The sequence below is a fragment of the Rhinolophus hipposideros genome (genome assembly GCF_964194185.1).
Source record: "Rhinolophus hipposideros genome assembly, chromosome: 7".
Lineage (NCBI taxonomy): Eukaryota > Metazoa > Chordata > Mammalia > Chiroptera > Rhinolophidae > Rhinolophus > Rhinolophus hipposideros.
In genome coordinates, this window is record NC_138053.1 from 12,076,621 (window position 1) to 12,098,267 (window position 21,647).

The 21,647-nt window shown below is 37.4% G+C and overlaps 1 protein-coding gene and 1 pseudogene across 2 annotated transcripts in view; one reads left to right on the top strand and one right to left on the bottom strand.

Moving 5' to 3' along the window:
- Positions 1-21,647, bottom strand: part of CCDC192 (coiled-coil domain containing 192) — a gene marked incomplete at both ends in the record, with an annotated part of 197,527 nt that overhangs the window by 163,355 nt on the left and 12,525 nt on the right. The window lies entirely within an intron of this gene.
- On the top strand, positions 20,365-21,566 carry LOC308499916 (dnaJ homolog subfamily A member 1-like; annotated as a pseudogene). Its single transcript has one exon. The product of its transcript is annotated as a dnaJ homolog subfamily A member 1-like (transcript).

Genomic DNA, 21,647 nt, shown 5'->3' on the forward strand with positions numbered 1-21,647 from the left:
TCAAGATGATGGACCTGTATTCAATATCAAGTTGCTCGAGCAAGGTTACAGGACACTCTTTTTTCTAGGGAAAAAAAATTTCTAAAGGCCAATCTTTCATCCTGTGAAAGATTTAACTACATTTGCATTTCAGTAGCATCACTGATAGAATAATAGAAAAGGTACTTGAAAGGAACTGTTGACTCAGATTTTAACTTACAGAAAGATTGTTGGCATGAAAGTTAAAGAGAAATGACCATGTGACATTTGATAGCTTCATAAATAACCAAATAATGGCCTACCCGAAATTCTTGACAGGCCAACTCTTATTTTAACTCAGTTGAAAGCATTTCAATTCATTAAGAAAACATTTTAATTTCTTTAAAAAATACAGGAGAAAGGGAAATGGAGAGTCACTATTCAGTAGGTATAGAGTTTCAGTTTGCAAAATGAAAAAGCTCTGGAGATTAGCTGCCCAAAAATGTATACATGCTTTACACTACGGAACTGCACCGTTTAAAATGTCTAATTTTATGTTATATGTATTTTACCATATTAATAATAAAAATAACATAAAACAAATGTATTATATAAAGCAGGTAAATTATGAAGTGAAGGAATTTGATGAGGTTAAAATTAATTCAACCACTCATTACCTCCTTCACAGGAGTGTTGTGAGAACAAAATGAAAGAAAGGTTGATTGAACATAATAAAAACTGTAAAGTACAAAAGGAAAAAACATAATAATCTTACTGAAGGAAAGAATTTTGGTTAATAAAGTAGACATATACTATTTGTTTCCAATAAAATTTTGGTTTAGTGGAGCCTATAATAAAGAAAATACTTTTCCCATTTGTAAAGCTAATGCTTTGCATAGGTGAGTTCTTCATGACAGGATTATTTTCTCACACATCATACATAAATTTAAATTTTGAGTACTTTGTCATATTCCCCAACAATGTTTTTTTCATCCTCCCACTGTATCCTAAAGTTTTAGGAAACGTATATTCCCGTAGGAAGAAGTATTTTCAGGTCAGTTTCTAACTAAGGTGATAGAATTTTACTGTTCAAATTAACTGAGGTTTTTCAAACTTAACTTTGTGAATAAATTATTGCTAAACTGTAAATAATCAAAAACAAATGTTTCATGATTGATGGTATTCAGAGTAAAGGTAATTTTTTGTGTGTGCTAGTACATTTTAGGCTCTAAATAACTAAACTTAAAAAAAAAAAATCTAAGAAATTTAACTGCAGTGATAAAAACTTCAATACTCCAATAATGTTCCAAAAACCTTGCGAGGAAATCCTTAATTGAACTTGATGTTTCATGAGAAACCTTTTCCATAAGAATCCATTCCCCTAACCCAGACTGGCATTTGCAGACTCCCTTCTTTACCAAGATTTGAAGGAGAAACGTGTTATGCATTCTTTGGGATCAGATAAAAGTCTAGCAACAATTTCCATAGTGCATTCCAATATGATAAGGTAAGCAGAGGACAGACGGGAGAGCTCTCTTTTGCTGTGAATTTCCACTTCTTTTAAGGTGTCCCAGTCAAAATATTACGAAGAGGCGTGGCCAGAGTATCAGAGAAGTTGGCATAGCATGCCTGGCATTAGCTACTCAGCAGATCTCCGTTCTCTTACTGATGAAATGAAAAGATCATTATATCTAATTCATCTTGCTCTCTTGGTGGCCGTTTGTCAGGCTGTTTTGACAGTCCAGTATCTTTCACATCTTTGGAGAATTTCCCATCTCCCCAAAATACAAGCCAGGAACTCTCTCTCAAGCATCGTGTGCATCCAAGTTGGTTTTTTTTTGTTTTTTTTTTTTGCATCCAAGTTGTGGCATGTGGCTCCACCAATCAGACACACCAGCCTGAGACTTCAAAATGGACGAGAGTGATAGGAAACAGGTGCCAAATAGAATGGAACCTGGCCAGGTTGAGAGGGCCGTTCTCTGTTCAGAGGATGCAGTGACAGAAGACTTAACAGTAACAGCTCATGCTCAGGGGAAGTAAAAAGTGACGTGGGGCCTATGTCTAGTGGCAGCAGTAATTGGTTTTTCACCAGAATCCGGCAGGGTAATTAATTGTGTGTAGTCTCCACGCCTGATTCTCTGATTCTACAGATCGTCCAAAATATCCAATGTCTCTTAATAATTCATTTCCCCCTTAATACTAACTAGTCTGGATTTTGTTGATTTTAAATGTGAATCTGACTGATTGTTACATACAGTTTGTGAAATTTTTAAGTACGTAATTTAATTATTCTGGGCCTCCATTTCATCATCTCTAAAAATGGAAGAAATGATAACTCGGTAGGGCTGCTATGATGATTAAATGTAATGCAGAAAAATGTTTAAGATAATGTCTGATCCACAGAAGTAAGTTTGGTTTTTTTTTATTTTTTGAAAGCATCTTCTTTCTAAGCTCTAGGTTTTGTTTCAATGGTATACCTTCTGGGAGATCACAGCCTAGGAAAGAGCCCAAGAGTTGATCATAAAGATCTGAAATGTTTAGAAACTCTGGCGGTCTTGGCATTATGCAACTACATCTAACCCGGTTACTCCTTGTGGAAAAAGTAAATCATTATACATAATGTAAGAGCAGAAATTCAAAAATGTAGTAGAAGAGGGCATGGCCTGTACCCTTTCTGCCTGCTACAGGGGATTTTTACTTGGTCTTCTTTGATTCTTCCCTTTTTTTGGCATTCTTTTTTTTTTTTAATTTATTTATTGGGGTGACAATTGTTAATGAAATTACATAATTTCAGGTGTACAATTCCGTATTACATCATCAATAAATCCCATTGTGTGTTCACCACCCAGAGTCAGTTCTCCTTCCATCACCATATATTTGATCCATTTTTTGGCATTCTTGCTAGGCATGTTCTTTGGGAGTTTTGAAATGAAAAGGGAGAGACTGAAGAAGAAAGAGAAGAGTGAAGACTGGGGCTACAGGAAAAGGTTTTCCAAGGAACTGTTAAGGAGAAAATTTAGGAAAAGCTGTCATGTGAGATAGAAGCTTATGGAAAAGAAAAGAAGGATTTAAAAAAAATGTATCTCCAGGGGCCTGCCCGGTGGCTCAGGGGGTTAGAGCTCCATGCTGCTAACTCCGAAGGCTGTCGATTCAATTCCCACATGGGCCAGTGGGCTCTCAACCACAAGGTTGTGTCAGTTCAATTCTTCAAATCCCGCAAGGGATGGTGGGCAGTGCCCCGTGCAACTAAGATTGAACATGGCACCTAGAGCTGAGCTGCCACTGAGCTCCTGAATGCCTCAGTTGGTTGGAGCGCAGGCTCTCAACCACAAGGTTACTGGTTCGACTCCCCCATCCAAGGGATGGTGGGCTGTGCCCCCTGCAACTAGTAATGGCAACTGGACCTGGAGCTGAGCTGCGCCCTCCACAACTAAAACTAAAAGGACAACAACTTGAAGCTGAATGGCACCCTCCACAACTAAGATTGAAAGGACAACAACTTGACTTGGAAAAAAGTCCTGGAAGTACACACTGTTCCCCAATAAAGTCCTGTTCCCCTTCCCCAATAAAAAAAAAAAATTTTCCCCACATTCTGTTTAATTCATGCAATTTAACCATCACTATACCATTAGAGTTTATTGGACCCAAATATAGTTTTGAGTTTCTGTTTTTGAGCTATTGTATTCATAATAATCTATATTTCATGGCTTTTATTTTTTCTGAGATGTCTTACAAAAAAGCAAACAATATATATTTATTTTTAAAAAAAGAATAGAACTCATTCTATCTTGCAAATACAATACAGACACATTGGAGACTTCTACAAATCTAAGCTATATTGTGGGATCTTAGTCATCTTATTTTTCCCTTTACTTGAAACATGTTGTTACTTAATCATCCTAGGAATTTTTTATTATTATTTATCAATTATTTCCAATTAAGACTTTAAAGAATAAAAAGATCCTTCCCCCCAAAACAACAACAAAAAATGTGGAATTGCCTCGGAGGAGAATACAATAATAAAATTAATAATAACCCTTCATTTTCTTATTGTGTTGCCAAAAGTATTACATCATCTTTCAAGGTATAAAAGACGAGACACCATTTTTATAACCTAGCTTTGGCTTTCATGAAACACAGCTGCAAATACTGACTTTTTATTTTTCCATCCATAGTGTCCAAGGAAAAGAACACTTACAGAAGAGATCTCACAATTCTTAGACAAATAAGAAGATGAACGTGAAAAGCAGCACTTTTGACCAGCACTGTCCAATGCAGTAGCCACTAACCACATGTGGCTTTTCAGTACATGAATTGAGACTTGCAATACACACAGGATTGTGAAGACTTAGCACGATAAAAAAAGAATGTAAAACAAATTTTTTTTAATTAAAAAATAAAATAGAATAAAATAAATAAATAAATAAAAATTTTAAAAGAATGTTATAACACAATACCTTTTTCTATTGATTACATGTTGCAATGACACTATTTTTTATTTATTAGGTTAAATAAAATATATTATTAAAATTTACTTTTAGCTGTTCATTTAGAATTTTTCATGTGTCTACTAGAACATTTGAAATTATAATTATGGCTTGCAGTATATTTCTATTGGACAGTGCTGCTCTAGATGCTAATATTGATGGAATTAATTATGTAAGTGAAATAGACCATGAATTTTCAGATCATAACTTCCTAGAGACTTAGATGAACATCCTCAAGCATGAGTGAATAAGTAAAAAACATATCTCTAAAGACAAACAAGGAAATAGGATATTTTCGTACAGGAAAGATTCTCACACAATATTTGGTGACAAGAACTTGGACTTTCCTGTTTGCTAAGAAGATGTGTGACAATATTCTTCTATCTTTTGAATGTTTATGTGCCAAAATTTTTACTGATATAAAGAGATTTACTACATTTAATTTTTTTTAACCATTTAAAACTTACATTTTTCTTTTTTTAATATTTATAATTTTTATTAAATTTATTGGCATGACATTGGTTAGTAAAATTATGTAGGCTTCAAGTGTATTTGTACATTTCTATAACATACCATCTATACAGAGTGTGCAAAAAATGTATACACATTTTAAGAAAGGAAATTAAATTCTTATTAAAATTTCAAATGAGTTTTCTTTTACTGTATCAGTATTCTTATATAAATTATTTGAAAAATTACTTTAAAAAACAAAATTTTAGATGGGTTTATTTGATCCAAATAGTAAATGATGATGGCTATTTTCCTAGTATACTAAGGGTTAAACACTTGAGTAATTTGAAAGTTAACTTGTGGGTACTAGACTTTGTTTTTAGGTCACAGATCAGTTCTGAAACCAAATCATTTGAATCTCGGCATTCCATGTTAAGTAGTTACAAAGCAAGTTATTATGGGAGACTGTTTTCTAAATTTTCAGTAACATGATTATTTTTCAAAAAAATTTAAAAATATACATATATATATATGAACAAATTTGATGGCACAAAGGCCAATTCCTGCTTCATTCAGAAGAAGAAAAATGAATAGAATTCAGAATATAGTCACCTCAGACATAGGTATTTCTATTTTAAGGAAGAGTCTTAAATAGTAATAGCCCCTAGGGAAAGCAGGCTGTTCTAGAATTTATAGCATTTTCTTTTGTTTTTTTAAATTAAAGTTTATTGGGGGACAATTGTTAGTAAAGCTACATTGGTTTTCAGGTGTACAATTCTGTAATACATTATCTATATATCACATTGTGTGTTCACCACCCAGAGTCAGTTCTCCTTCCATCTCCATATATTTGATCCCTTTTACCCCCATCTACCATCCCCTTCCCCTACCCGGGTAACCACTAAACTATTGTCTGTGTCTATGAGTTTTTGTTTCTTCATTTGTTTGTATTGTTCCTTTGTTGTTTTCAGTTTTATATATCACATATCAGTGAAATCATATGGTTCTCTACTTTTTATGTCTGACTCATTTCGCTTAGCATAATAATCTCAAAATCCATCCATGTTTTCGCAAATGGCACTATTTCATGTTTTCTTATGGTAGAATAGTGTTCCATTGTGTAAATGAATGGGACTATATCAAACTAAAAAGCTTCTGCACAGCAAAAGAAACCTTTGACAAAATAGAGAGGCAACCAACCGCATGGGAGATTTTTGCAAACAATGCCTCCAATAAGGGGCTAATATCCAAAATATATAAGGAACTCATACAACTCAACAATAAAAAACCCCCAAATAATCCAATTAAAAAACGGGCAGAGGACCTGAAGAAACATTTCTGCAAAGTGGACGTACAAATAGCCAATAAACATATGAAAAAATGCTCAACATCACTAATCATTGGTGAAATGCAAATAAAAACCACAATGAGATATCACTTCACACCAGTTAGTATAGCATTTTCTTTAGGCATTTGTAACAAGCAAAACAGCTCACTTCTTTCCAAAGAATGTTTCTAAACCATATTTAATTAAAACATCTCCTGCAATTTAACTACCCTTCTCATTAAGTGTATGATTCAAGAGCGTTTTCTTCCCTAACTAAAAAACACAATGTGTCCAGCTACAGAATAATAAACCTGTGGGAATCATTCACATATTTATTGAGTCCCAGAGATAAACTCTGGAGGATAAAGATGAATTAATAAAATTTCCTACCTTTCAGAACTCATAATATGATAAAAGTTGAGAAAAGGAGGAGAGATATTCAAATAAGTGAACTTCAATATTATGAGGATGAGAGAGGAGAAAGGAAAAAAGATGTGTATTGAGCATCACCTCTGTGCCATGGATTTACTATGTATTATGTACCCCAAATTCAGATAATATAAAAGGCATAAAAATGACAATGAAAATAATCCACAATCCTGCCACTCAGAGATTGCCACATGCTATGGATTGAATGTTTGTGTTGCCTGCCCCCTCAAATTCATATGTTGAAGCTTTACCTTCCAATGTGATAGTAGTAGGAGGTGGGGCCTCTGGAAGATTATTAAGTTTAGATGAGGTCATCAGGGTGGGTTCCTCATGACAGGATTAGTGTTTTTTTAAAACAAAACCATTCCCGGTCACCTTCTCTCTCTCTCTCCCTTCCTACCTCCCTTTCTTTCCCTCGACCCCCAACCCCCACCATGTGAGAATATAGCAACAAGGTAACTATGTACAAGCCAGGACTCAACTATGCTGGCATCCTAATCTCTGACTTCAGAACTGTGAGAAATAAATGTCTGTTGTTTAAGTCACCCAGTCTGTGGTGTTTTGTTAGGGCAGCCCCAGCTGACTAAGACACAACATTTGGTACATTACCCTCTAGTTGCCTGTGTGTGACTATAAGATGCGTAACATAAATAAAAAAAAGAAAGAAAGAAAGGAAAAAACATTGATTCATACTATACATGGATATATACGGTTAAATTATGCTCATTTTCAATTAATGACCTCATAGACATTATCTATATTTGAATGATGATATGTGTCACTTTCCATAATTTTTAACTTTAAAAATTACCATAATTTTTAATGGCCACAATAAATTTTACTATGTGTATGAGATTTTCACTACTATTGGACAATCTTGTATTAAGCATATTTATGCATCTTTGTGAACTTATTTTTTTCTTAATATATACGAAAAAAAGCAATCACTAGATTTTAAAGAGTATATATCTGATATAATTTAAGATTACAACCTCGCAAGTAACACTCCCACCAACACTATATGAGAGTCATAGTTTTCTTACACATTTGCCTATAATAACATTTTCAATACTTTATATAGCTGTCAAAATTACAGGTAAATATGACATGTAAGTTAAAATTTTTTTTTATCTCTTTGCCTTCTATGAGTTTGGACATCTTGTTGGATATTCATATGTCTTCTTTTGTAAATTGTGATTTGCGTCCTTTGTCCATTTTCTATTTAAGGGCTGATCTTTTCCTCAATGATTTTTATGAGACCTTATAATAATTTATATGAGACCTTATAATATATTAAGGGCTGATCTTTTCTCAATGATTTATATGAGACCTTATAATAATTTATATGAGACCTTATAATATATTAAGGATATTATGTTGTAATAATGTTACAAATATTTTCCATTACTTGTTTTGAATATTTACAAAGGCTTCTTAAACAGGTTGGAAAAGTGGTAAGTGATAACTTTTCTTATGACGTATAGAATTTTCAGGGACTAAGTTATCTTTTCATTTCTGTGCATTAATGCATAACTTTGTTTGAGGAAAGAGTCAATGTTTTGAAGAGGCAAACTCTGACCCAAACTTGGACTATTGCTCGATTTTTCTGAACTACAATAAGTACAGATAACAAATCATATTGATTCAAATTATTAGATATATTTTGAAATAACTGGTTGACTCTGATACCTGATCTAACACAAACATCTCAGCTATTGACATGACGACCCGGGGTTATTCCCCAGCAGCAAATTTCAGTTTAAGAAAACTATCAGAACAAATTAAGCCCATCTGCCTGATAAGATTGAGGGCAGCCAAAGGCCACGCTTTATCCCTGACAGCCTGCATCCTTTGCTTCTTACTCCCAGGTCATTCTCACTCTGTCCCAACTTCTCTCCAAGCATCTAAAAAGAGTGCTTCCCAAAGGGCGGATTACTCCTTTGGGAAAGGTTAAACTGAATAGTTGTCCTAACCCTTTGGAGGATATTTTCTCTGAAGGAAATTTTGAAGTTTTGGAAAGTAGTTTTCTTCAGATCATAGTAATTGAAGTGTGTTTTCAAAGTCAGACTGATTGATTAGAGGGTCCCCCAAAACACACTTCCCCCTTGCCTCATATTCCCTCTGCTCTAAACATTCAGGTTTCAGATGAGAAAATTGTACGTGAAACTTGAATTTATCCAGAATAGTAATTCAGAGTAACCCTTGAATTCAACTAAATATATATATGTATTTAACTTCTGCCCCCCCTTTTTACATCTCACAACTTCCTTCTATACATGCAAATTTCTCAACATTTTCACCCTCACAGAAAACAAAACAAAACAAGTGTCAGCACTACACAGCACAAATTAGCATGCTTTCCCCAAATAATGCCAGCTGTTTGGAATTTTTTGCCATTTGAAGGAGCCAAATGGAGGAAAAATGCCATGGGTATGTGATGAAACAAATTTGCAGGCACTCAAATGCTTCAGTTTATAGAGGTCCTTTGCATCACTGATGCCTCTTGGGGAAATTCTGAAAAACATCTTATCTGTAAACAATCTATTTCGGTGTCACATGTTTTCTAAATTTTGCCGCTTGACATTTAAAAAACATAAAGGAACACATTTGCATGTGAAAACAGGACCTTGTTTCTTATATATGTACTCTATCATAGAAGTTAAAAGCAAAATAAGTTGTTTTGCCCAATTGCCTGCAAAGGATCATTTTCTAAGAGACACTTCCTAGTCCTTTGGCCAACCTCATTTTTTTTTTAAGTTTATTGGGGTGACAATTGTTAGTAAAGTTACATAGATTTCAGGTGTACAATTCTGTATTACATCATCTATAAATCCCATTGTGTGTTCACCACCCAGAGTCAGTTCTCCTTCCATCACCATATGTTTGATCCCCCTTTACCCTCATCTCCCTCCCCCCACCCCCTTACCCTCTGGTAGCCACTAAACTATTGTCTGCGTCTATGAGTTTTTGTTTCTTCATTTGTTTCTCTTGTTCTTTTGTTGTTTTCAATTTTATATACCACATATCAGTGAAATCATATGGTTCTCTGCTTTTTCTGTCTGACTTATTTCGCTTAGCATTATACTCTCAAGATCCATCCATGTTTCACAAATGGTCCTATTTCATCTTTTCCTACTGCTGAATAGTATTCCATTGTGTATATATATACCACAACTTCTTTATCCATTCATCTGTTGAAGGACACTTAGGTTGTTTCCATGTCTTGGCCACCCTAAATGAAGCTGCAATGAACATTGGAGTACACGTGTCTTTATGTATAAATGTTTTCAGATTTTTTGGGTAGATACCCAGGAGAGGGATTGCTGGGTCATATGGTAATTATATTCGAAATTTTTTGAGGAAACTCCATACTGCCTTCCATAGCAGCTGCACCTGTCTGCATTTCCACCAACAGTGTATGAGGGTTCCTTTTTCTCCACAGCCTCTCCAACACTTTTTACTATTTGTCTTGTTGATGGTAGCCATTCTGACTGGGGTGAGGTGATATCTCATTGTGGTTTTTATTTGTGTGTCTCTGATGATTAGAGATGTTGACCATTTTTTCATGTGTCAATTTGCCATTTGTATGTCTTCTTTGGAGAAATGTCTCTTCAGGTCCTCTGCCCATTTTTCAATTGGGTTGTTTGTTTTTTTGTTGTTGAGTTTCATGAGTTCCTTGTATACTTTGGATATTAGACCTTTATCGGAGGCACTGTTTGTAAAAATCTTCTCCCATTCAGTTGGTTGCCTCTTTATTTTGTCGATGGTTTCTTTTGCAGTGCAGAAGATTTTAAGTTTCATATAGTCCCATTCATTTATTTTAGCTTTTACTTCCCTTGCCTTTGAAGTCAAATTCATAAAATGCTCTTTGAACCCAAGGCCCATAAGTTTAGTACCTATGTTTTCTTCTATGTGGTTTATTGTTTCAGGTCTTATGCTTAAGACTTTGATCCATTTTGAATTACTTTTGGTACATGGTGACAGATAGCAGTCCAGTTTCATTTTTTTGCATGTGGCTATCCAATTCTGCCAGCACCATTTATTGAAAAGGCTGTCTTTTCTCCATTGTATGTTTTTTGCTTCTTTGTCAAAAATTATCTGTCCATATTTATGTGGTTTTATTTCTGGGTTCTCAATTCTATTCCATTGGTCTATGTATCTGTTTTTCTGCCAATACCATGCTGTTTTGATTATTGTACCCCTGTAGTACAAGCTAAAGTCAGGGAGTGTGATACCTCCAGTATTGTTCTTTTTTCTTAAGATTGCTTTGGCTATTCGGGGTCTTTTGTGGTTCCAAACAAATCTGATGATTTTTTGTTCTACTTCTTTAAAAAATGCCGTTTGAATTTTGATGGGGATTGCATTAAATCTGTATGTTGCTTTGGGTAATAGGCCGTTTTAACTATGTTGATTCTTCCAATCCATGAGCATGGCATGTCTTTCCATTTCTTTGTGTCTTCTTCAATTTCTTTTAAAAATGTCTTATAGTTTTCAGCATATAGGTGTTTCACATCCTTGGGTAAGTTTATTCCTAGGTATTTTATTCTTTTTGTTGCAATTGCAAAAGGAATTGTTTTTTGTATTTCTTTTTCTGAGATTTCATTGTTAGTATATAGGAATGCAATGGACTTTTGTATGTTGACTTTGTAGCCAGCAACTTTACTGTATTCGTTGATTGTTTCTAATAGCTTTTTGGTGGAGTCTTTAGAATTTTCTATATATATCATCATTTAATCTGTAAAGGGTGACAGTTTGACTTCTTCATTCCCAATTTCGATACCTTTTATTTCTTTCTGTTGCCTGATTGCTCTGGCAAGGACTTCCAACACTACGTTGAAAAGCAGAGGTGATAGGGGAGAGCCCTGTCGTGTTCCTGAACGTAGAGCAAAGGGCTTCAGTTTTTCACCATTAATTATGAGATTAGCTTAGGGTTTGTCATATATGGCCTTTATTATGTTAAGGTATTTTCCTTCTGTACGTATTTTATTAAGTGTTTTAATCATAAATGGATGTTATATCTTGTCAAATGCCTTTTCTGCATCAATTGATATAATCATATGATTTTTGTCCTTTATTTTGTGTATGTGACGTATCACATTGATTGATTTGTGGATGTTGAACCATCCTTGTGCTCAGGGGATGAACCCCACTTGGTTGTGATGAATAATTTTTTAATGCATTGTTGTATTCAATTTGCTAGAATTTTGTTTAGGATTTTTGCATCTGTATTCATCAGAGATATTGGTCTGTAATTTTCTTTTTTGTTTTGTCCTTATCAGGTTTGGGTATCAGGGTAATGTTGGCCTCATAAAATGAGTTGGGGAGTACTGTCTCTTCTTCAATTTTTTGGAAGAGTTTGAGCAGGATTGGTATTAGATCCTCTTTGAAGATTTGGTAGAATTCACTAGTGAAGCCATCTGGTCCCAGACTTTTGCTTTTGGGAAGGTTTTGGATGACTGATTCAATTTCCTTACTGGTGATTGGTCTGTTTAGATTTTCCAGTTCTTCATGGTTCAGCCTAGGAAGGCTATATGTTTCTAAAACTTGTCCATTTCTTCTAGGTTATTGAATTTGGTGGCATATATTCCTTTATAGTATTTTTGAATGATCCTTTGTATTTCTGTGGCGTTCGTGATAACTTCCCCTTTTTCATTTCTGATTTTGTTAATTAGTGTCTTCTCTCTTTTTATTTTAGTGAGTCTAGCCAAGGGTTTGTCAACTTTGTTAATCTTTTCAAAGAACCAGCTCTTTGTCACATTGATTTTTTCTATTGTCTTTTTGTTCTCTATTTCATTTAGTTCTACTCTGATTTTTGTTCTTTCCTTTCTTCTGCTGACCTTGGGTTTCATTTGTTCTTCTTTTTCTAGTTCTTAAGGTGTAACATGAGGTTACTTATTTGGAATTTTTCTTGTTTCTTTAGATAGGCCTGTAATGATATGAATTTCCCTCTTAAAACTGCTTTTGCTGCATACCCAAAATTTTGGTAGGATGTATTTTCATTGTCATTTGTTTCTATGTGTCTTTTGATCTCTCCTCTAATTTCTTCTTTGACCCCATCATTCTTTAAAAGTATGTTGTTTAATCTCCATGTATTTGTGTTTTTTCCTGCTTTCTTTTTGCAGTTGATATCCAATTTCAAAGCCTTGTGATCAGAGCATATGCTTGGTATGATTTCAATCTTCTTAAATTTGCTTAGGCTGATTTTATGTCCCAATATATGGTCTATACTTGAAAATGGTCCATATACACTAGAAAAAAATGTATAATCTGATGTTTTAGGATGAAGTGCTCTATATATGTCAATTATGTCCATTTCATCTAATGTGTCATTTAGGGCTGCTATTTTGTTATTTATTTTCTGTTTGGATGATCTATCCACAGCTGTCAATGATGTATTTAAGTCCCCTAGTATAATTGTGTTTTGGTCAATTTCTCCCTTTAGTTCTGTTAGTAATTGCTTGATATATTTCAGTGCTCCCTGATTGAGGGCATAAATATTGATGACTGTTATGTCTTCTTGTTGTATAGTCCCGTTTACTATGATGAAATGTCCATCTTTGTCTCTTGTTACCTTTTTCACCCTGAAGTCTGTTTCATCTGATATCAGTATGTCTACACCTGATTTTCTCTGGATACCATTTGCTTGGAGTGTCAATTTCCACCCTTTCACTTTGAGTCTATCCTTGTCCTTGTAGCTGAGATGTGACTCTTGGAGAGAGCATATGGTTGGGTTTAGTTTTTTGATCCAATCTGCTACTCTGTGACTTTTTTTTTTTTTTGGTGAGTTCAGTCCATTTACATTTAGGGTGATTATTGATATGTGAGGATTTCCTGTCTTTCTATCTTTAGTTTTCTGGTAAGGCTGTGTCTCCATTGTTTCTTTGACTTTTTGTTGTTGTCTATTATTTCTGTGTGGTGGTATTCTGTTTCCCTCTGTTTCTTCTTTTATTACAGTATATATTCCAGTTCTGGATTTTTTTTTTTTTTGAGTGGTTACCCTTAAGTTTATGTAAAAGAAAGTTTGATATTTAGAATATTCCATTTTCTTCAGCACGCTTCCTTTCTCCATTCCCATATTCCGGTTCAGGCCTTTACTCTCCCCCTTTTTATGTTTTGGTTGCCACAAATTGTCCCTGTTTATTGTGGTCGAATAGCCTCCTTTAGTATTTCTTGTAGTGCAGGTCGTGTATTAGAAAATTCCCTCAGCTTCTGTATGTCTGGAAAGGTCTTTATTCCTCCTTCATATCTAAAGGATATCTTTACTGCATATCTTATTCTTGGCTCATAATTTCTCTCTTTCAAAAGTTTGAATATTTGGTTCCACTCCCTCCTGGCTTGTAGAGTTTCTGCTGAAAAATCTGATGATAATCTAATGGGCTCTCCTTTGTAGGTTATCGTCTTCTTTTCCCTGGCTGCCTTGAGGATTCTTTCTTTGTCGTTGATTTTAGACAGCTTCATTACAATGTGCCTTGGAGAAGGCCTGTTGGGATTGAGGTAATTAGGTGTTCTATTTGCTTCTTGGATTCAAGGATTCAGTTCTGTCCACAAGTTTGGGAAGTTCTCATTGACAATTTGTTTGAATATATTCTCTGTTCCCTTCTCTCTTTCTTCTTCTGGTATGCCCATTATTCTCATATTGCTCTTTCTGATAGAGTCAGAAAGTTCTTGTAGAGTTTTTTCATTTCTTTTAAGTCTCAAGTCTCTTTCTTCTTCCATCCGTGTAATTTCCAAGTTTCTATCTTCAATGTCACTGATTCTTTCCTCCATCTGGTCAACTCTATTATCTAAGCTGGCTTTTTCATTCTTAATTTCTTCTATTGAGTTCTTAATCTCCAGAAATTCTATTTGGTTCTTTTTTAAAATTTCAATCTCTTTCGTAAAATGCTCATGTTGTTCTTTGATTGTGTTTCTGAGTTCATTAAACTGCCTTTCTGTGTTTTCTTGCATCTCATTTTTTTCAGAACTGCAATCTTGAATTCTCTGTCATTTGAGCCATATTTTTCCATATGTTTAAGTTCCTTTTCTGGAGACTTTTCACTTTCTTTCTGAGCTGTCTTGTTGCCTTGGTTATTCATGGCAATTACTGATTTATTATTTCTCTTCCTAGACATCCACAGCAATGGCTTCTACAACAGGTTGATAGGAAGAGGTCTTTCTTTTGTTTTCCAGTACTTGTTGGTAGAATGTTTTTTCTCTCTGACTGCAGCCTTTTTTTTCCTCTCTCACACGGTAGTGCTATGTTTTCTCTGCACTATTCCAGCTTCTCACACAATGGGGGGAATCCCTGGGAGACGGGCTTCTCCTCTGTTAATAGTTCATCTCGGTCACAGGGCTCAGTGTCCGTTGTGGGTATATGGAGACCTTTTGAAGTTCCAAAACTCTTCCTGCACCAGATTCAGAGCCCGTATGTATCAGCAGTTCTGTTTACACCGGCAGGGATCCACCCAGATAGGTGGGGCCAGGGGCGGAGTGAGTTGTGAGAGGTGGCCTAAAGCATGGCGGCAACCACCACCACAGCTGGTCCTGTTTCCACAGCTCCCTCCCCTTTGCCAGAACTAGTTGGGCTGCGAATCTGTGTCTGCGGTCCACAGTTCTCAGAACAGCAAATATTCTATTCTTTTGATCTGACACTGCTACTGTTCCACTTCTGGCACCGGGCAGGTGGGGGCGGGGCAAGCTCTGGGAGGGTAGGGAGGGGGCGGCTAGTCTCAGTGCCTGTGGGGACAGAGCCCCAGAGAGCAGTTTCCAGGCTCTTGGCCTCACGTAGAAAAGTGCTGGCTCAGGTAGTAAATGGCCATCCAATGTGATTGGATGGCCATCAGCTGTGGCTCGCTGGCCATCAACTGTAACCAGTGAGCCATTGGGCACTAATATAACTGCCATGGCTATGCTAGCAGGAAAATGGGGGCTAGCAAGAAGATGGTGGCTGAGCCTGCAAGAAGAGCAGTGAGGGCTGCGAACAGTGTGGCTCCTGCTTCTTGTCTCCAACCCAGCCTCCAGTGAGAATATAGTGGTATGACTCCCCTACCTATGGCTCCGTGGGTGTTCCTTTTTGGCCTCATCATGTCCTGCATTCTCATGTGGGGAGCGGGAGCAGAGACCCTGTAGGAGACCCCACATGACACATGGCTCAGCAAGCAGGGTACTGTGCTGCCCAAAGCTCCCTGAAAGGTGGTGAAGCAGTTTGTGCTTATGAACACTCAGTCTCAGGAAGACCAGGAGGAGCAGCTTCCTGACAGCTGGACCCCCGTGGAGGGGTGGGAAGATGTGGATGGTTTGCCAACCAGCAGAGGCCGGAGAAAGCGAAGGTTGTTGCAGCCCTGTGGGCTGCGAAGTGCTTGCTGAGGCAGCCCGGATGCAGGACTTGTAGTCCCAGGAGGAAACGCTTGCTGAGTCCTCCATGGGAGTTGAGGGTGAGGTCAAGGTCATCCCTCACCCCCAGGACAGCCTTGCAAAATGACTATGGATAATGGGGAATTGCCTTCCATCCCTAATTTAATGGACCGCTTGACTATTTGCTTGGGAACATACCACCATGTAGTAGAACTGGCAGATGTTTGCTTTGTGTCTTGACTGGCCGCCAACAAGAATATGTAAGCACCTTGACTGAGTCGCTGCTGTTTCAGCATAGTACCCTGAGAGGCCCAGAGAAAGTGGCAGTGCCCTGAGAGCCCTGGCTGAGTCCAGAAAGTCTGGTTGTGCCCAGAGAGAGTGGCAGTGCCCTGAGAGCCCTGGCTGAGTCCAGGAAGTCTGGCTGTGCCCAGAGAGAGTGGCAGTGCCCTGAGAGGCCTTGGCTGTGCCTGGGGAGACTGATGGTACCCTAAGAAGCCCAGGAAGTCTGGCTGTGCCCAGAAGGACTGGTGGTACTCTGAGAAACCTTGGCTGTGCTCAGAGAGCCTGGCTGTGTCCAGGATATTGCATTCACTTCCAGGCTCCTCGCACAGGGTCCCTCGTGGAAGACACTTGTTGTGTAGATTGTGAGGTGAGACCCTGTAGGGGTGAAGTGTAGAGACAGAGCCCCACATAGCAGTTTCCAGGCTCTCGGCCTCACATAGAAAAGTGCTGACTCGGGTAGTAAATGGTCATCAACTGTGATTGGATGGCCATCAGCTGTGGCTAGTTGGCCGTCAGCTGTAACCAGTGAGCCATCGGGCACTAATATAACTGCCATGGCTATGCTAGCAGAAAAATGGGGGCTAGCAAGAAAATGGTGGCTGAGCCTGCAAGCGGAGCAGTGAGGGTTGTGAACAGTGTGGCTCCTGCTTCCTGTGTCTCCAACTCAGCCTCCAGCGAGAATATAGTGGTATGGCTCCCCTACCTGTGGCTCCGTGGGTGTTCCTTTTCGGCCTCACCATGTCCTGTGTTCTTATGTAGGGAGCGGGAGCCGACACCCTGCATGACATCCCGCACGACAGTGCCTAAGGCTTCCATTCTCTGCTCAGCAGTGAGGGCTTAAACCACCATTTTCAGCCTTCTTCCCTCAGTCTTTTCTCCGAGGTCTCTGCCGTGAGTGTTGGGTTCAGCCGTGTTATATGCTGTCCCCTCAGCCCTGTGGGCCATAAGCGGAGCCTTAGCAGTCCAAGTTCTTCCCTCTCCCATGCCTGCAGTAGTTCCGGGATGCAGTGAGCTTGGAGCACTGAGCTAGGTTTGCGTCCTGCGCCCACGCAGCCCCGTCACCTGGCTTCTCCCTTCCCTCCTCCCCCACTTGTGCGATTCGCCCACCTTTAGGTGAATTCAGTGGTGCACCTCTTCGTCTTGCTTGTCGGCTGTGCAGGGAGTCCTTTGTGGAGTTATAGTTGTTCTGTTTGTTGTAAATTCTAGGGAAGATTTACAGAGCCTCACCTCATGCCGCCATTTTGATGATGTCTCCAGCCAACCTCATTTTAAAGTGCTAAGATCTTTTTATGGCCTCTGTTATCAAGTTAAATAGAGTTGTTATTAAATGAGAAATTCTGGAGCTACTGTTTTCCTTTATTTTGTGTCTATCTATGGCAGTATCTTTATATATATATATATATATATATATACACAAACATATATATGTATATATATGTCTATATGTGTATATATATATATATATATATATATATATATATATATATATATTTGTACTTCTGTAATTTTTCCACCAAAATATTTTGGAAAAGTTTCCTAGGCACATGATAGGATGTCACTTCCCCAACCCTTAACGTTGTTTTTGACATACGACTTCTTTGAAACACAGCAGAAGTGCGTGTTACTTCCAGGTGCAGCACTGGGTATATGCAGTTTGATCCTCCTTTCATTGTTGCCTGCCTGGATTGCAGATGTGCATTCCCAGGTGTAGCTTCCATCTAGAGAGTCCCTTATTAACTATGTTGAATAGAGTCTGCCTTCCACCTTGGATGGATATTGTGAAGAAAAAATAAATTTTTCAGATAAATAAAATACTAAGATAAGCCATTAGCCAACTGCAACTAATAACATTCAAAAATTTTAATGATAATCAAATTAAATCAAAATTAATTGAGGTTTTGATCTTTCTTGATGATAGCCAAAGGAGAAAGTGTATTTCTCACCAATTATAATGATACCATCGTTACCACCTTTCTATGCACTGCTTGACCTGAAATCTTTGTTGAAGTTGTTTCTGTATAGAATATAGGCTACGTGATTTAAATTAGGTGAATTTTGAAGGGTGGGGACTGGGGCAGGAGAGCATGATATGGATCAGTCCCTTATTTATTGCAAGATCTCAATATGAAATTAGCTATATAAAAGATTGAACAATGGGTAGAAACTCCAACATTTTGTCTCCTAAAGTCTAGAGAGATAACATGACTCACTCAGAGCAATGTTAGATACTATCTAGAGAACTAGCAGGTGACCCTACAAGTAAAGATTTGATTTCCATACTATTTGTGTTCTTTGTGGGAAAAAGCCAATTATTTTAGATTGAATAAATAAACATTACCATGCTTTCTTTTTTTATTTATATATGTATTTTTTATTAAAGTTTATTGGGGTGACAAGTTTTAATAAAGTTATATAGATTTGGGGTATACAATTCTGTAATACATCATCTATATATGTCACATTGTGTGTTCACTATCCAGAGTCAATTCTTTTTCCAACACCATATATTTAATCTCTTTACCCTTATCTACCACCTTCCTTCCTCTTTACCCTCTGGTAAACACTAAACTATTATCTGTATCTATGAGTTTTTGTTTCTTCATTTGTTTGTCTTGTTCTTTTGTTGTTTTTGGTTTATATACCACATATCAGTGAAATCATATGGTTCTCTGCTTTTTCTGTCTGACTTATTTCGCTTAGCATTATACTCTCAAGATCCATACATGTTGCCACAAATGATGCTATTTCATCTTTTCTTATGGCAGAATAGTATTCCATTGTGTATACATACCACAACTTCTTTATCCATTCATCTATCGAAGGAACTTTGGTTGTTTCCATGTCTTGGCCACCGTAAATAAAGCTGAAATGAACATTGGAGCACATATATTTTTACAGATAAATGTTTTCAGATTTTTTTGGTGGATACCCAGGAGAGGGATTGCTGGATCATATGGTAATTCTATTCTTAATTTTTTGCCTTCCATAGTGGCTGCACCAATCTGTATTCACACCAACAGTTTATGAGGGTTCCTTTTTCTCCACAGCCTCTGCAACACTTGTTATTATTTGTTTTGTTGATGATAGCATGCTTTATTAAGTGAAATAATTTATTTCCTTAAAGTTTGCAAAAAATATTCATTAAATCTCTTATATTAAGAAAGATATTTCTGAAACGCTATCAAAGTTACAATGACAATTTCTATTTATATCTTTTGTCTTCCCTTCAAGTGAGAGCACAATGGCTGTTTTTCATTTGTTATGAATTTCCTCTCACAAAACCTCATTCATTAGGTTAGACCTATTCTGATTTTGTGATTCTATTAAGTTAGGGTCTCTGGGAAATAGACTCTGAGAGATTTGGCTGAAGAAGTGCTTACTGGAGATCCTCTTGCAAGCAACACATGTAAAGTAAGGAGAGAAGCAGAAATGCAACAACAGGCTCAGCCAATTTCATGGGGAGTTCTGGAGCTGGGTTGACCCCTCAGTATTGTCTTTGCTCAAAGGGAAGGTCTTGTGTCTCTGTGTCAACCAGTCATTGCATGCAGGTTGATCCTATGAAGAATGATGACTTTGGGACAATGGAGCTCCTTTAGCTGAGGGAAAATTCCTGGAGAGAGACTCAGCTGTGAGTCATCATAAGCAAAATTAACTCAAAATAAATAATAGATCTAAACAGAAAACCTAAAGCTATAAAATTTCTAGAAGAAAATATTTGTGACCTTGGGCTAAGATATCTTAGATGAGATACCAAAATCATAATCCATGAAAGTACAAATTGATAAATTAGTCTTCATCAAAATTAATAACTTCTGCTCTTCTAACGACACTGTAAACAGAATGAAAATACTAACCACAGACTGGAGAAAATACTTATAAAACACGTATCTGAAAATTTACTTGTACCTAGAATACATAAAGAACTCTCAAAACCCAATAAGAAGAAATAAAAAACACAGCTTAAAAATGGACAAAGGAGGGAACTTTCCAGAACCCTGGGCTAGAGGTGGAGGAGCGGCGGCTGACCAAGGTGTGCACAGCAACGCTTTCCTTCCCGCTCCCCCACATTGGCCTCGGCCCTCTCACGGGCTGTCAAAAATGGTGAAAGAAACCACTTACTATGATGCTTTGGGGATCAAACCCAATGCCACCCAGGAAGAATTGAAAAAGTCTTACAGGAAACTGGCCTTGAAGTACCATCCTGATAAGAATCCAAATGAAGGAGAAAAGTTTAAACAGATTTCTCAAGCCTATGAAGTGCTGTCTGATGCAAAAAAAAAAAAAAAAAAAAAGGAATTATATGACAAAGGAGGAGAATAGGCAATTAAAGAAGGTGGAGCAGGTGGTGGTTTTGGCTCCCCCATGGACATCTTTGATATGTGTTTTTTTTTGGAGAAGAAAGGATGCAGAGAGAAAGGAGAGGTAAAAACGTTGTACATCAGCTCTCGGTAAACTTAGAAGATTTATATAATGGTGCAACAAGAAAACTAGCTCTGCAAAAGAATGTGATTTGTGACAAATGTGAAGGCCGAGGTGGTAAGAAAGGAGCAGTAGAGTGCTGTCCCAACTGTCGAGGTACTGGTATGCAAATAAGAATTCATCAGATAGGACCTGGAATGGTTCAGCAAATTCAGTCTGTGTGCATGGAGTGCCAGGGCCATGGGGAACGGATCAGTCCTAAAGATAGATGTAAAAGCTGCAATGGAAGGAAGATAGTTTGAGAGAAGAAGATTTTAGAAGTTCACATTGACAAAGGCATGAAAGATGGTCAGAAGATAACATTCCATGGTGAAGGAGACCAAGAACCAGGACTGGAGCCTGGAAATATTATCATCGTTTTAGATCAGAAAGACCATGCTGTCCTTACTCGACGAGGAGAAGACCTTTTCATGTGTATGGACATACAGCTGGTTGAAGCATTGTGTGGCTTCCAAAAGCCAGTATCTACTCTCGACAACCGAACCATAGTCATCACCTCCCATCCAGGTCAGATTGTCAAGCATGGTGAAATCAAGTGTGTGCTAAATGAAGGCATGCCAATTTATAGTAGACCATATGAAAAGGGTCGTCTGATCATCAAATTTAAGGTAAACTTCCCTGAGAATGGTTTTCTCTCTCCTGATAAACTCTCTTTGCTTGAAAAACTCCTACCTGAAAGGAAGGAAGTAGAAGAGACTGATGAAATGGACCAGGCAGAACCGGTAGACTCTGATCCAAATCAAGAAAGCCATTACAATGGAAAAGCATATGAGGATGATGACCATCATCCTAGGGGTGGTGTTCAGTGTCAGACTTCTTAATCGGGCCAGTGAGTAACTCACTGCTGGCATTTTATATGCAGTAGTGAATGAGTGAAGGACTGCAACCATAATATGCTCACT